Genomic DNA, 15,386 nt, shown 5'->3' on the forward strand with positions numbered 1-15,386 from the left:
AAATATCCCGGTTCATCTTTTCAATACAATGACACAGTGGCTTGCGTATTAAAAAACAGCTTCTCTCATAGTGCTCATGAACGTGTGATGGACATCAAGATTTTATAGAAAAATTACTTAAATTCCAAGTTGTTTCTCATCTAAACCTATCTTATGCCTAAAAAACACTGCAATATGATGCACAAGTCTCATAGACTACTTACATGATGATTTTGTGTCCTTTTATAAGTGAGTTCCATTCAATTGCTATTGTGTTGAAGAGACGGACCAGGAATATTCATTAAAATATCCTCTTTTGTGTTCTGCACAAGAAAGAAAGTCATTCAGGTTTGGAATGACATGAGGGTGGGTAGATTATGACAGAATTTACATTTTTGGGTGAACCAAATTAAATTAGACCTCTACCTCTCTCCAAAATCCCACCCTGTCAGCAAACCCAATGGCAGGAAACCCAAATGTTCAAAATGACTGACAGGCAGGGAGTGTATAAAAGTCTTGTGATTGGCTAAACAACAGCATCCCACGACCGGATGTTTTTTTGTTTTTTTTTTTTTTTGTCTTTTTATAGAGCCTAAGGCTACAACATGTGTGATTTCTCAGGACACCTTTTTCAGTAGTATCTGTCAGGTGGTAGTGAAATTTTCTGTGTGATATTCCATAAAAAATAAATAAATAAATGCTTACGATACTTTTAAGAGATTGTGTCTGGTTAGGGCTACAGTTAAGTAGTGGTTTTATTAAGGCTGCTTTTGAATGCCCCCCCCCACACACACACATACACACAACCTTTCCTATTTTTATATGTTAAATAAGACATGGTTTAGTACCTTAAAGTAAATAATTTTCTCATGGAACTAACTTTTTTGGACATGTACAAATACCATGGTATTCTTTGAAGTAATACATACTGAATGTGAATACCATGATACATAAATATGGTATTCATTAAGTACCATGGTATATATCAAAGTACCATGACATTGCCATCACTATACACTATAAAGTACTTTGTAATGCTATAATGGTATTTGTACTTTTTAACCCTTAAATAACTGCAAAACCTACACACACACAAACATATACAGTACTCCATTCATCATGTAATTTGACAGACAGATTGCTGCGTGACACATTTTTAAGAAGAAGAAAAAAACAGTTCTTGACTCAATTTCTCTTAAACTGATAGTAGTATTTGAGCTCCGCCTCGCTATGTCTGTAACACTCACTCTGGGTGGCACATGGCTCTTCTGACATGTTTGATTTGCTGGCTTCCAAGTGTGTGTGTGTATAAATAACAAAAGTGACTCTCGCGACAGTGCTGTATGGGGAGGAAGGTGAGGATTGCCAGTCTTCAGCTTGTCTCCCAGCTGCCTTGCCACTGACAGTTCTGATCACAGAGTGATGACAGCCTATGATTGTCAAAATACATGTCACTGACTGGCAGCCCCAGTTTTGGCATGTGCTGAAGCTCAATTTTCCCTTTCTTTTTTATTTTGTCATCTCCCTCTCTGTCTCTCTCTTGAAAACTTGGGTTTGGTTAACACTAGGCGAATGTGGAAGAAGAAACATACGCAGGTGGGAATTAACTAATTAGTGTGTGTGGAAGAAGTTGCAGTCGAAGTCTGTGTCACATGTTCGTGTGCGTGTGTGCATGTGAGGTGACAGGGAACAGCATTGGGACGTGTCAGCCCTGGAGTAGAGACCGTAGTGTCTGAGACAGCTTTCAGATAGAGCTAGATCTACCTCTCAAACTCCAGAGAGCAAGGAGAGAACGTGACTGACAGCTTGCCTTGTGGTTGTTGTTTTTCAAAGAGTGTCAATAGAAACAGAAGCAGACCACAGACCGAAGGTATTGAAACAGGTCTTAAAGGGATAGTTCACCCAAAAAGGAAAATTCTGTCATCATTTACTCACCCTTATGTCTTACAAAACCAGTATGACTTTCTAAAAAAACGCAAAAGGATATGCTTTTTTTTTTCAATTAACATTTTTATTGATTCATAGATTTAACACAAAGAAAAAACCACAACATATATGTAATGAATTACATTTAACATTAAACCCCTACTATAACCTCTTTTGTCCATACCGAGTGCAAATGCGAGTTAACGAGGTGTAACTTAACTTCTCCGATTAGTTTGATAGAAAGGCTTTGCAGTGGCGAAATAGGGGCAAGGACTTCCTGTCCAATACAAAACCAGGGAGGGACTCTCTCAGGTGGAAGCAACCAATGAGCCAAATGTCTGAGACTGAACGCATAATAATAAAATAAAATCTTGGGTAGGCCTAGTCCACCTTTGTCAATCAGCCTATGCAGCTTACTGAAATGTAATCTGGGACATTTATCATTCCAAATGAAGGAATTCGCTATGCTATCAAATTGCTTGAAATAAGAGAGGGTGACATCTACAGGGAGAGACTGTAATAGGTAGTTACATTTTGGAATACAATTTAAATACATTTTAATAACATTAACCTTCCCAATCATAGATAAATGTAATGACGCCCACCTGCCCACATTGCTTGAAAAATGTTTTATTAAGGGGTCAAAATTAACTCTAAATAAATCAGACAAATTTGCTGGGAATAAAATGCCAAAATACTTAATGCCCTGTTTGGGCCACTAGAAGGTGGCCAGCTGGAAAGCCGTTACTGGGCAGTATGCTGTCAGAGCCAAAGCTTCGGATTTAGACCAATAACTCCTGAGAAAAAAGGAATTAATAATTCTGTGGAGGCAAGGTATAGATCTAGTAGGGTCGGAGACGAATAATAAAATATCATCTGCATAAATCAGAAGCTTATGCGCCATACCTCCCTCCACCACCCCTGGAAAATCATCTTTCCTTCTTATTGCAGCTGCTAATGGTTCCAAGGAGAGACAGAACAATAATGGGGAAAGAGGGCGACCCTGCCGGGTGCCCCTATCTAGAGTAAAATAATCTGAAATTAATCCATTTGTTTGTACCGCCGCTACCAGGTGTCTGTAAAGTAACTTAACCCATCCAATAAAAGTATTCCCGAACCCGTATATTTCCAAAATCTTAAAAAGATAATCCCATTCTACCATATGAAATGCCTTTTCAGCGTCAAGTGAGATGGCCGTGAATGGAGTCTGATCATTCGCCACTGATCACATAATATTTATGAGACACCTAATATTATCATAAGAGCTGCAGCCCCGAATAAACCCCACCTGGTCTATAAGAGATGTCATAACTTTACTTAATCGGTTAGCCAGAACTTTTGACAATATTTTAACATCTAGCTGGATCAGGGAAATTGGACAATAACTCTTACACTCACTTCGATCTTTGTCCTTTTTAAGAATCAGACTGATCCGGGCTTGTGTCATGGTTGGCAGAAGCTTTCCATTCTTTAATGATTCCGTATAAACTTCTAACAAAAGTGGGGCCAATTCTGTAGCATAAGATCTAAAAAACTCAGTGGCAAAGCCATCTGGCCCCGGAGACTTGCCTGTAGGCAAGGCCTTAATTACCTCGTCAAGCTCCTCCAAGGTTATCTCAGAATCAAGAGAATTTTTTTGCTCAGTCATCAGTTTAGGGAGTTCTAATGGTTCCACAAAATTTATAATATCTTCATCAGTAGATGAAGGCGTGGAACTATAGAGATCAAGATAGAATTCTTTAAAAGCATTATTAATATCAATGGCCAAGGTAAAAATTTCACCACCAGCAGAATTCACTGAGGGAATGGTAGAAAAAAAACTCTTTCTGCTTTATATATCAAGCTAAATGCTTTCCTGCATTGTACCCCGACTCAAAGTATGACTGTCTTGCCCTGAATAGCCAAAACTCCACCTTCCACGACAAAATAGTATTATATTTGTATTTCAATTGGGTCAGTTCTCTGAGGCCATCAGACAACATTCGGTGCTTCAGCTCTGCCTCTGCACTTTTAATATTCCCTTCCAACTCCACGAGTTCTCGTGTTTTGGATTTTTTGTTGAATGAGGCATACTGTATGATCCGACCCCTAAGACCCACCTTAAGTGCCTCCCAAGCCATGCCCACAGAGCATACTGAGGACCAGTTGGTCTCCATATAAACATTGATTTCAGCCTTCAACATTTGTTGGAAATCAGGATTTTGCAAAAGGGATACATTGGCGCAACTATATGTTTTCTTTTTCTCCAAATGTGGCAACACCTCTAAACTCACCAGGGCATGATCTGAGACATAGTTGTTCCCAGTTGAGCAATCAACAACAGATGAAACGAGGGACTTAGATCTATTCTAGAATAAATCTTATGGACTGATGAAAAAATGTATAGTCCCTATCAGACGGGTTCAAAAGTCTCCAAATATCTGTAAGACCAAGATTCCTACACATTCTGTGAAGCGTCAGTGTTGCTATAGGGGGTTTACACACTTTTGCTTCACCATGATCAAGGACTGAATCCATCAATAGATTAAAGTCTCTTCCCAATATTATATCATGAGGTGTGCCAGCAGCTTGCAACATCCCTTCAAGATCTATAAAAAGCCCTGATCATTAGGGTCAGGTGCGTAAATATTAGCCAAAATCAACCTTTGCCCCTGAATTTCTGCTAAAACAATAATGACTCTTCCTAATTTATCTTTAATCTGTTTGAGGAATTTGAATTGTAGATGTTTACTTATCAATGTAATGACTCCCCTACTCTTACTTGAGCCAGCACTAAAGAAAACATGTCCACCCCATATCTTCCCAAATTTTTCAGCTTCCTGCGAGGAAAGATGCGTTTCTTGAAGAAACACTATATCAAATGTATTTCATTACGCCTACGAGAGCCCCCCGCAACAACTTTGCTGTCAGTTTGCTCAAGTCTGGTGTTTCTATACAAATTTTGTATGTGAGACAGAATTACATAACAGAAGGAAATCTATAAAACAAACTCCAGCCAATAGGCAGAATAAAAACAAAGAAAGTGTAGATTCACAAGACTGTCCCAAAGGTGTGTTCCTCCACAAAAAAAAAAAAAAAACTCCAGTCTCTAGCGGAACAAGCAAAAAAAGAAAAAAAAAGCCATTCAGTTTCCTAGGACAGTCAAACGAGTGCTCAGTGAGCCAGCTGTTCATGAGTGCAGCGATGACCTAATCCTTTCAATGTCCTGCAAAAAATACTCCACAAAACAAACTCCAGCCAATAGGAGGCATAAACACAAGGAACATGCAGATTCATCCACAACTGTCCTGAAGGAGTGTTATTTCACAAAACAAACTCCAGCCGCTAGACGGAACCAGCACAAACAGACACAAAACAGGCGCCCAGTTTCCTCAGACAATCAAGTGAATGTTCAATGAGTCAGTCCCACTTGGCTGCAAAGCGAGTGCCACACAATGACTCACTCATTCCATAGACCCTATTAAGGATATTGCATGTTGGGGACAAGTAAACACTCTACGGCCATCCTTAGCCTCTATTCTCAACCTGACCAGAAACTTCAGTACAAAGCTACCCTCCGTCGATGCAAAAGTTTCTTGAAGGAGTGTTATTCCACAAAACAGACTCAGGCAGACTCTGGACCAGCACAAAAAGAAACAAAAAGGCGCCCAGCTTCCTCAGACAATCAAGTGAATCTTCCGTGAATCAGGCCCGCCAGGCAGCAACATGAAAATCACCAAATTACTTACTCACCCCATTGTCTCTATGAAGGACAATGCTTGCTGTGGGCATGTAAATATTTTGCGGCCATTCTTAGTATCTATTCTCAATTTGGCCAGAAACATTAGTGCAAAAGTGACCTTCCGTTGATGTAAGAGTTTCTTGCATTCCTTGAATTGATCACATTTCTCTCTTGTCGAATTAGCAAAGTCTGGGAACAAGAAACTTTTGTGGTTCTTCCAAGAAAGCCTTCCTTTACTCCTCGCGTAACACGAGATCTTTATCGGATGATCTCAGAAATTTGGCCAAAATTGATCAGGGCCTGTCTCCTTCCGTGGATCTCCGAGCCGGAACCCTGTAAGCTTGCTCGATTTCCAGCTTATGGCCTGTTATGTTGAGCAGACTCAGAAAGAGCTCGTCTAGGAATTTTACCATATCTTGGCCTTCCTCATGCTTAGGGATTCCAACAATTCGGACGTTGTTTCACCAATTAAAAGGTCTTCCAGCTTTTCCCAAATGCGTTCCAAATCTACTTTTGTCGCTAGCGGGTTAACAGCTAATTCCTTCTCCGATGACTCCAGATAATCGATCCGTTTCTCGACGTCCCTGATTCTTGTAACCAACTCAGAGAATTGAATCTCCATCGCAGTGATCGATCGACATATTACATCAAGATCCTCCAAGTCCGCCACGATCTTCACCAGCATTACAGACATGCTTGCCAGATGACGTTGAATCTCTCCCTCTGCACTATCCAAACTGAGTCCCTGGTCTGCGGCCCTGTCTGGTGTATCAGCTTGAGCACATAAGTGTCTTTTAATATCTCCAGAGCCCAAGGATTTGGAATTCTTTAACATGTTTACTTCATAGAACAGTTATGTAGCAGGGTGTATTGAATCTCAATGGTTTAAGACACAAAAATAATTAAAAACTAGCAAAGTGTGCAGAGCTCGTCATTCACATATCTGACCCCTGCATGGTGCCACGCGACTCCCCAAATGGATATGCTTAGCAGACTGTTCATGCTGATCTTTTCCAATGAATGAAAGCTAAAAAGAACTGGGCCTGTCAAGCTCCAATATGGACTAAAAAGCACCATAAATGCATCATTAGAGTAGTCTATATGATTCATTCTTTACATTCCATGTCTTCTGAATACATGTTTGGATAGCTTTGTGTGAAAAATAGGCTGAAAATTAAGTCGTTATTTACAGAAAGTCTTGACATCTGGCCTAGCTACCCATCCCACAAGACTCTTGTGAAGAAGATAAATTTGATAGGTTCCGTGGTACAACAAACCGGGACAGCGTTACGTACCCCAGGTTCCTATTCTGACTTGTCAAGTCTCACTGACTCATGTTGCTTGGCATGGCATGCTTTTAGTGGAGATGATTAGGAAGTTTGAAGTGACAGCCATCCGATCTATCTTCTCTTCAACTTTCCTATTTATATAGCCATTCATATTCATGAAGCGCCAGTGCATTTAACGTTATTGCAAAGATGAACTTCACCCTCACTGGCAGCTGACGGAGAGAGATTACTCTGGCCGACTGACAGTCAAGTGGCAGGTGGTGTGCTAAATCAGAACATGGACAGCGCCCATGAAAGTGAAGCTCATCCACAGACTTATAAAAACGCCTCTCCACATCACTTTGGGCATTAAGTGGATTGTATGCATTCGAGCAAGCCTGTTAAAGTAAGGTGAGACGTGGCACCTGATACCCCTTAATGGGCCTTGCCGTTATCTGGCTTGACGTGTACTGTGGACTGCGGAAAACTTGTGTGCGGTGATGATGGTAATGTTCTTGCGTGTTCTAAGCCTTAGTGTGTGTGAGAAATGTACTCTTCACAAGCAAGAAGGCAGTTAACCTTTAAACAGATGGATAATTCCAAACAGCACTGTAAAATTAATAGACTCTAAACACTGCTGCTCAAAGCAGCCAGCCATGTCATCCTGAGCATTCATACATCATTCCAAGCCAGCATCTGTCTGTGACAGTTATGGGACGTGTGCTTTTGAGGAATAAAAATTGCTTACGGTGAAAATGTTTATGAATCTCAAGTACATGCCGAGCATACCTGAACTTGAATAGGGTCATCACGCCACTGAGCGATGCATCGTTCAACTCAAGAAGAACACCGGGAAGAATTCTCAAAGCGTAGCACTTGGATGACTCTATGTAAGGAAAGAGGAAGTTTACTAAGCCAGGGAAGAAAAAAGCTCACCTAAACATACTGTATATATATAAAAAAAACTGTCTCCAAACCTCTTAAAATCAAAGTTAAAAGTATGACCAAAAGTATGCATATGCCCCCTTCTTAGTAAGGGGTTTGGATTTTTCAGCCTTACCCATTAATAAAAGGTGTAAAAAATCAAGCATACAGCCATAAAATCTCTTTAGACAAGCATTTAAAATCAATAAAAGTGATTTGATTTGATTTGATTTTCAGTAGAATAGGGTATACCAAAAAGCTCAGTGTTTTTTTTATGACACTATAGTTTTCAAGGTTCCCTTTCGGTCAGTTGTTGCCACTGCCCCCAACCATGTCCCAACGTCTATTAGAAAGCCTTCAGAGAAGAGTAGAGGCGGTCATTGCATCAAAACAGAGGACAAACTTCTTGTTAATGTCTATGATTTTGAAATTAAAGCGCAATAAACACATATGGGTGTGGTTCACAAACTTTTGTCCATGTAGTGTATACATGTACAGTGTTTGAGTACTATTCTCCAAACCTCTAGTAAAATCACCCTGGAGTGCAAAGTAATCGGATACTGAAAAATGTAGTTGGCGACATTGAACATCCATGGAGGAGAATTATCGTAGGCATCATAAACCTTTATGACCACACAGAGCTGGTATGAGCTGCCTAAAGCATCACTTCTATCCCAGCTTGTCCAAGTGAATTCCACTCAGCACCACTGGCGTGACATTAGCTCATTCTGTGTGGAGCTAACTACCGTTTAACAGATGGAGTCCATACACTGCGTCAAACACAACCCCAGGCCGATTTAGTAAGTTAGAGTAATCAATGAGCTCCGTTGGCGCAGTATGTGGGATTTCCCCATCGGTTTGGCCTTGTCAACCTCACTGCGGTCAGAGCAGGACCCCCAGCTACCCCAATAAGCCCCTCAGCCAGCCTAATCTTGTTATTACAGCTAAGATAAGGATTAACGCCTCTGCAGGGGAGGCAGCCACCAATATGACCTCTGATATGCATAATGCATGGATGGACTGATGGATGAGGCCTGTAAAATACCTACAGAGCAGTACTGCTGCATATATTAGCACTGAGCTGGAAAACAGGAATAGTATCTTTGACCTTTGATCGATTGTGCATGGATGCAACTTGAAAGGTAATGTACTGTTCGCAAAAGCAGAACTCTCGTTACCCGAGAAGACATGACTCAAGTACAATTGAGTTTGATTGTTGGTAATAGAATTATGGATCACCCATGATAGGTTGGGGTATCGAATCGTGCAGTGGAATGGTTGGTATACAACCTCTGTTTTCAACCACCCACAACTTCAGACCTGGCATTCCAAAAAACAGCATATATGAAAACCATGTTAGTTTGTAAAAAAAAAAAAAAGTACAAATATTTTCAATTAGCCTGTGCATTTGGCAGATACTTTTATCCAAAGCAACACACACAATGTCCTAACCAGATGTGATGCTATGGGATTCGAGCGATAAACAATCTGTCCACAATGAATGCGATAAAGCTGTATGTCAAAGCACAATCAAAGCCAATCAGAACATATTTAATGTTCCATGTGGATTTTTTACTAATGACAGTTCACAGTGGGTGGGGCTACCTGGCAAGACAATGCAGTAATAGAAACCAAGCAATCAACAGAATGTCCTCTCGCTTGTCGTGAAGCTAGTTTCGACAAAACTCTAATTAACGTGATATCTTTTATTGCATGTCGCTTTTTTGTGTCACATTAGGATCCAGTGCATTTGAGGTATACAGTACATTCTATCAGTGCATCGATTTCCTGGGAATCACCCCTTGACCTTGGAATTCCAAGCCCAATGCTCTTCCAGTTGAGCTACAGAACTATAAAAAAGTCGAGACTTTTCCAACAAACTGCAATGGCAGAGCCATAATTGTTTTCATTACGTTCAAGCTGTATTAGAAGAAGAAACTCACAGGTATGTTCCTTCAGGAAGGCAAAGCGCAATTGCTCCGGCAGGATGGCAAGCACAGCCCACTCCATGTAATAAGGAGGCAGCCATTGAGGGACCACTCCAGCTCTCTGGATGAATTTCTTCCCCTTATCTGTCTCTTCTTGCCTTTCCCCAACCCAGTGTCCCCTGTTCTCCATGGACCACTGACAGCATACCTGCACACAAATGTGGTGTTAGCTTAAAATTATGCAGGAGCGACTCGTGCTCGTCCGTGGGTTGGCTGCACACCGCTCGACATGTGTCAGGGCCGCCACTTCTCCGCTGAGCTAATGATGCTACACTGGACAGCCCACTGTCCTTCTGAGGGTGCGTATGTGTATGAGCGTGTGAGCCCAGATATGACATCGTCAGAGGAGACCCTACATCTGATTAAAACAAAACCAAACCAGAGAACGCAAGGGGGGGGGGGGGGGGGGGTGGACATGCTCGCATTGTTTGTAGAGGTTGGAGGTGGATTGTGTGGAAAACAGTTTTGAGTGTTTGACCTGCAACACAACAAGGAAAAAAACACAATGGACATCTTGCAAGGCAGGATGTTGTGTGAACTTTTCTGTATTTTGTCCCGAGAAAAACTAGACTGAAGCCAAACAAATTATAATAATAATAAATGCAACAACCGGCCGCACACTGGACGAGAAGCACCATGGAGTGTCACGGGTAGGACATGGCACAGGTTTCAAACACAGGGCACGTTGATGTGATTCAGGTAACAGATGGTACACGCAAAAGTTACCAAGGTTTTTCCCATCTTCAAGAATGAACAAAGTGATGATGAGTTTGCAGGTTAGTGCATGAAACTGGTGTAACAACACAAACTGAACGATTGTGACGTTTATAATTCGATTTCTCTATTGTAGCATTGAATGGGTTTCATTCAAGCTGTCAAACCCTAAAATACATACTCTTAACTGAAAATACATTGTGTAGGCAATATGAAAGACACATATACACAATATGTCATCCAGTGATGGCTAGAGTAAATAATTTATGTTCTTCAATAAAGATTTGGGTCCAGTTTAATGGAAAACTATTCGAGTTACAATTTGTGGTGAGGCAGAAATTTGAGCAGCCTCCGGAGTTGTAGCTGGGTGCCATCGACAAATGCTGAGCAACGGCGCCGGTGTGTGTACCTTCATAGAAAAAAGCTGTTTTGAATTTTAGAATGAGCCATGTGGTCCATCTGGTGTGCGACCCCCTTAAGAGTGTGGCCAAAGTTAAAGTTCGCAATTTCAGAACAGTCAATCTGAAACGAAAGAACTAATTGTCAAATTAGCCAGGGTCATCGAAGCCATTTTTACTTGTCCGAAAATGTTCCACACCTTTTTAAAATAACATTTGTGTTTTTGTTTGTTTGTTTGTTTGTTTTTATTGTTGTCGTTTTTAATTTATTTATTTTGCTTGTTCACAGTGTTATGAAAATTATTATATTATATTATATTATATTCGATAATTTTAATAAAAACATTAATTCAATAGAATGAAAAAATGTCATTACTGTTGCAATGTTTTTTTAATTTATTCTTTATTCTTTTTTTAAATGATAGCCTACTGATTTAAGTTTCATATAAGTAAACAAAACAAATCTTGCTTATTTTCTGAATGTAGCTTATTGATAACTTCAGTTCAGAGAGTCAAATATTAATTCAGAAACTGCAGTGAGTCATTCAGTGAAGATCTTAGTGAAGATTCAATGCGAAAAACTTGTGAGTGTGTGAGTATTTTAAACTATGCATTAAAAGAATTGGTTCAAAAGAGTCTGGTTGCACTGTTTTTTACTGTTTGCAGCCATGCAGAGGACAACTCAACCCATTACTCTGTGATACTTGTTTTGTTTTCATTTTATTTTTTATCTAATTGCATTCAACAAGACTGCAGGATCACAACTTGGGTACATTTTCTTTACAATGCAATTGATCTTGCTTTGGATTCAGTAGACAAGTGTTTGTTTCAAAGTGAACTTTTCACTTTTAATGAAAGATGCAAACATGAGTCATTTAAACTATAATACCCTTATTGTAATGCCATTCTGTCATTTTAGTCTTTCACTTGCTGCTGATGAATACTGTATTGTATGTAAAGACAAAACAAAAACATTTTACACTTACCAGTTTAGCAAGGAGACAAACAAATGTGTTCAGCCTGTCGAAACTTTCTTAGAGGAAACTCAGCTAAATTTGAAAGAACAATCACACAACAACAAGTGCTCAGGACGTCAGGGAGTAAAAATATACATTTTTCACCAATACATATGTTCATGGAAGCATGTTTGTGCTCATTAATTCACAGAGATTTCTCTCTTTCACTCCCTCCCTTCTTTTTCTCACTCTGCATTGCTCGTTGGCTTTTCCCTACATTAATTTAATCTGAAATTGCACACAAATCCCACAGCAACATTTGCAGAAGCTTTTGTTTCACAATGCATTGCAGTCTAGCAAAAATCACGGCAGGCTGACAAAATTCAATCATTCACCGTTGAGTGAATGGCAAAAATCACTCTCAGCTCAGCTTCATATAGATATTTTAACAGAAGGCCAGGAATTTTAAGCACTTTTTACAATTCCGTTTAAATGCCAACCCTTCAATGTAAAAGGAGGAATAGTGCACAAGATAATACAACGATTAAGGCAAAGGTATATTAGACTGATGTTAAACATACAGTCACTTTACAAGGTGTTGCAAAACTGCCTTACAAAGCATAAAGTCTGATCCACTTTGTAGCTTATTCTGGCTAAAAACTGACCAATTAGACAGAAAGTGGCCATCTTTACGCTTACATGATATGAAACAATAGACTGGTGTGCACCAAAATGGTACAGAGACAATTTAGCTGAGATAGACCACTTGTATTAAAATGAATGGGAGAAGCTGGAACAAATTCAGTGAGTAGTTCCTTCTACTACAGTAAGTGTTCAATGTAGCAGCCTTCAGTGTTGCAAGCACAAATTTGTTTCCTTATGACACAATAAAATATGTGCACTCTGACTCCCAGAAACAGATGCAGCCAGCCAATCAGACTGGAGTCGGCAGCTTTGAGAAAGCTCTTGCTATTTTTTTTATTTATTTTTTATTTTATTTTAAATAATGTGTGTGTGTGTGTGTGCAAAATGCATCAGTTTGTGAATGAATGAAAGCAGTTTCTCAATTCTGGAAGATTCCACACTGCACATTTTGAATGTCTCCCTTATTTGACACATCTAAAATGTGTATAACTGGCTGTTCTTTAGAAGAACCAAGATTGAGAAACACTAGTATACAGCATCCCTACACAGAATGAAATGGGATCCATTATATTCAGTGTCTCTCTTCATACGTTCAGCTTCAATTTGCCTGTGGAGAAGATGTTGGTCTGTCTAAGCTGCTTTAAAACTTGTGCTTCTTCATCTGCTACCCAACTTGACATATCCAACACTGGGGTTGATGCTCTTAACCTCTGTATAAGAAAAAGTCAGAGAAGACCAGCACTTGGGGGCAGGTTTTAGCCCGGGCTGTGGTGGTGACACTCCTCCCTTCTGCTTTACGTCTGGTGCAATAGCATTATGAGTGGATAGGACTAAAGCATAGCCAGTCCTCTCTGCTCTCCGTGAGTGATGAGCAACAGAATAGACAGGCTGTCACAGTACACCTGTAGAACTGGCAGCCAAGTCTATCACAGGGCTGAGCCTTCAGTGAGATTAAAAACACTGCATCCATTAGACCCAGTGTCAGCCGTCATTATTCTATAAAGAAGCGATTTTGTCACATCTCCATTCTTCAGGCCGCTATCCACACGCAGATGAATAAGCGGGACATTCCATCTCCAAACACGGCTCACTTCTGACAGGAACACAACCATTTGTGATGCCTCATACCCAACATTTCACACATCCGTTGGGAAGGAAGCATCAAATAATTCTTAATGCAATGATCTCACAGTCTATCACCTGATGGGACTTTTTTTTGAGCCATGTTTATTCTTCAAAATGTACGTTTCGTCCTTGAGCTGCCAATCAAACAGACTCACAATTTATTCTGCCACATGCATTTATCTGACAGCCCTTTGTTTTCCTTCAGTGTTCAACTGCGATTCAATTTTACACACTCTGCTTTGTAGTTTGACAGCTGTCATTTGACAGGAACATGGGCCTGATTGCGGACAGCTTAAGAATAACAAATCCCCTCTCAAAATAGCCAGTGCAGCGGGTGGTAAATGAGTTTTTAAAGGCTTAAAACATTTAAAATTTAAAGGAGGAACACCTTTATGTGTCATTGCTGTTGCACTTCAAACTGTGTGTTTTCAGAACTGTGCATTTGAACTTGGATTTATTGATGAGGACTCAAGGAAGCACAATTTGGGGTGAAGGTTATTTAGACCATTGTTGTGGTTTACAAAAATGATTCTCAATTGTTGGGTCGCTGGTCTACAGGGTTGAAAACAATGCAAATCACAAATTATAAAATGGAACTAACTGTATAACTGTGTACAGTTAGGATAGCAAAAGTTAGGCTTATCAACTAAAAAGGGAGGAAAAACATTTCCGATAAATTTTGTTGCTGACATCAAAGGCTGTGTTCAAATAAACTTGAGTTTATTTGTTGAGTTGTTTTGGCACAAATGCATCTGTCATTTATAGTATATAATTAATATTTATTAGTTGTTATTATTTAGTATAAATATATATAGTAATAATTAACCATATTTAATCATTATTAATTTAATAATTATTATTAATATCAAAGGAATATTCCAGGTTCCAAGTTAAATTCCAAGTTAAGCTCAATCAACAGCATTTGTGGCATAATGTTGATTACCGCAAACAAAAAAATTGACTTGTTCCTTCTTTTCTTTAAAAAGTGAGACACAATGGAAGTGACCGGGGCCAATTTTTGGAGGGTTTAAAGGCAGAGATGTGAAGCATTTAATTTCCTAAAAGCATTTACATGAATTCTGTTAAAACTGGTGTATTATTTAAGCTGTAAAGTTGGTTAAATTGAAGCTTTCACAATCATTTAAGGATTCGAGCGTTAGGTCATCATTGCAATGAAGTGGTAAAATTGATCATAACTTTACACAGAAAAGGTTAGTAAGTGATTTTGTCACAATAAAACCATTTTTATTGTGCATATTGTTTGTCTTGAGTATTTCAGTGTTTACTTTTTGTCCCCATTCACTTCCATTGTAAGTGCCTCGTTTTCTACTCTCCACTGTTTTCACTCGCACCAGTGCATGTTTATGTAATGTGTAGTGTATTATTTACCAACAAATACAAAGAATAATAATAAAAAATGGGGCTCCATAGTGCCGATAATTAACAGAGTCACAATGACCAAAGAGAACTGACATTTAAAAAACGTTCACGAACGTAAACAGCCATGAGAACCTCAATGACATGACACTCAATATCTCAACCAGCCAATTTTAAACCAAAGTCTTTTAGTAAACATATTGTAAGCAACTGACAAACTAAACTTACTAGTGATCATTTGAAGTGAAAACCCACTATAAAACATGGCATCTTTCCTGAGAATTTGCATTTATGAATGTGGAATTTAGCCATTAAAAGAATCAAACTTATCAAATATATGTGAGTCTGCCTGTCTTTATGATTCA

This window comes from Myxocyprinus asiaticus, chromosome 30 (genome assembly GCF_019703515.2).
Source record: "Myxocyprinus asiaticus isolate MX2 ecotype Aquarium Trade chromosome 30, UBuf_Myxa_2, whole genome shotgun sequence".
Taxonomy (NCBI): Eukaryota; Metazoa; Chordata; class Actinopteri; order Cypriniformes; family Catostomidae; genus Myxocyprinus; species Myxocyprinus asiaticus.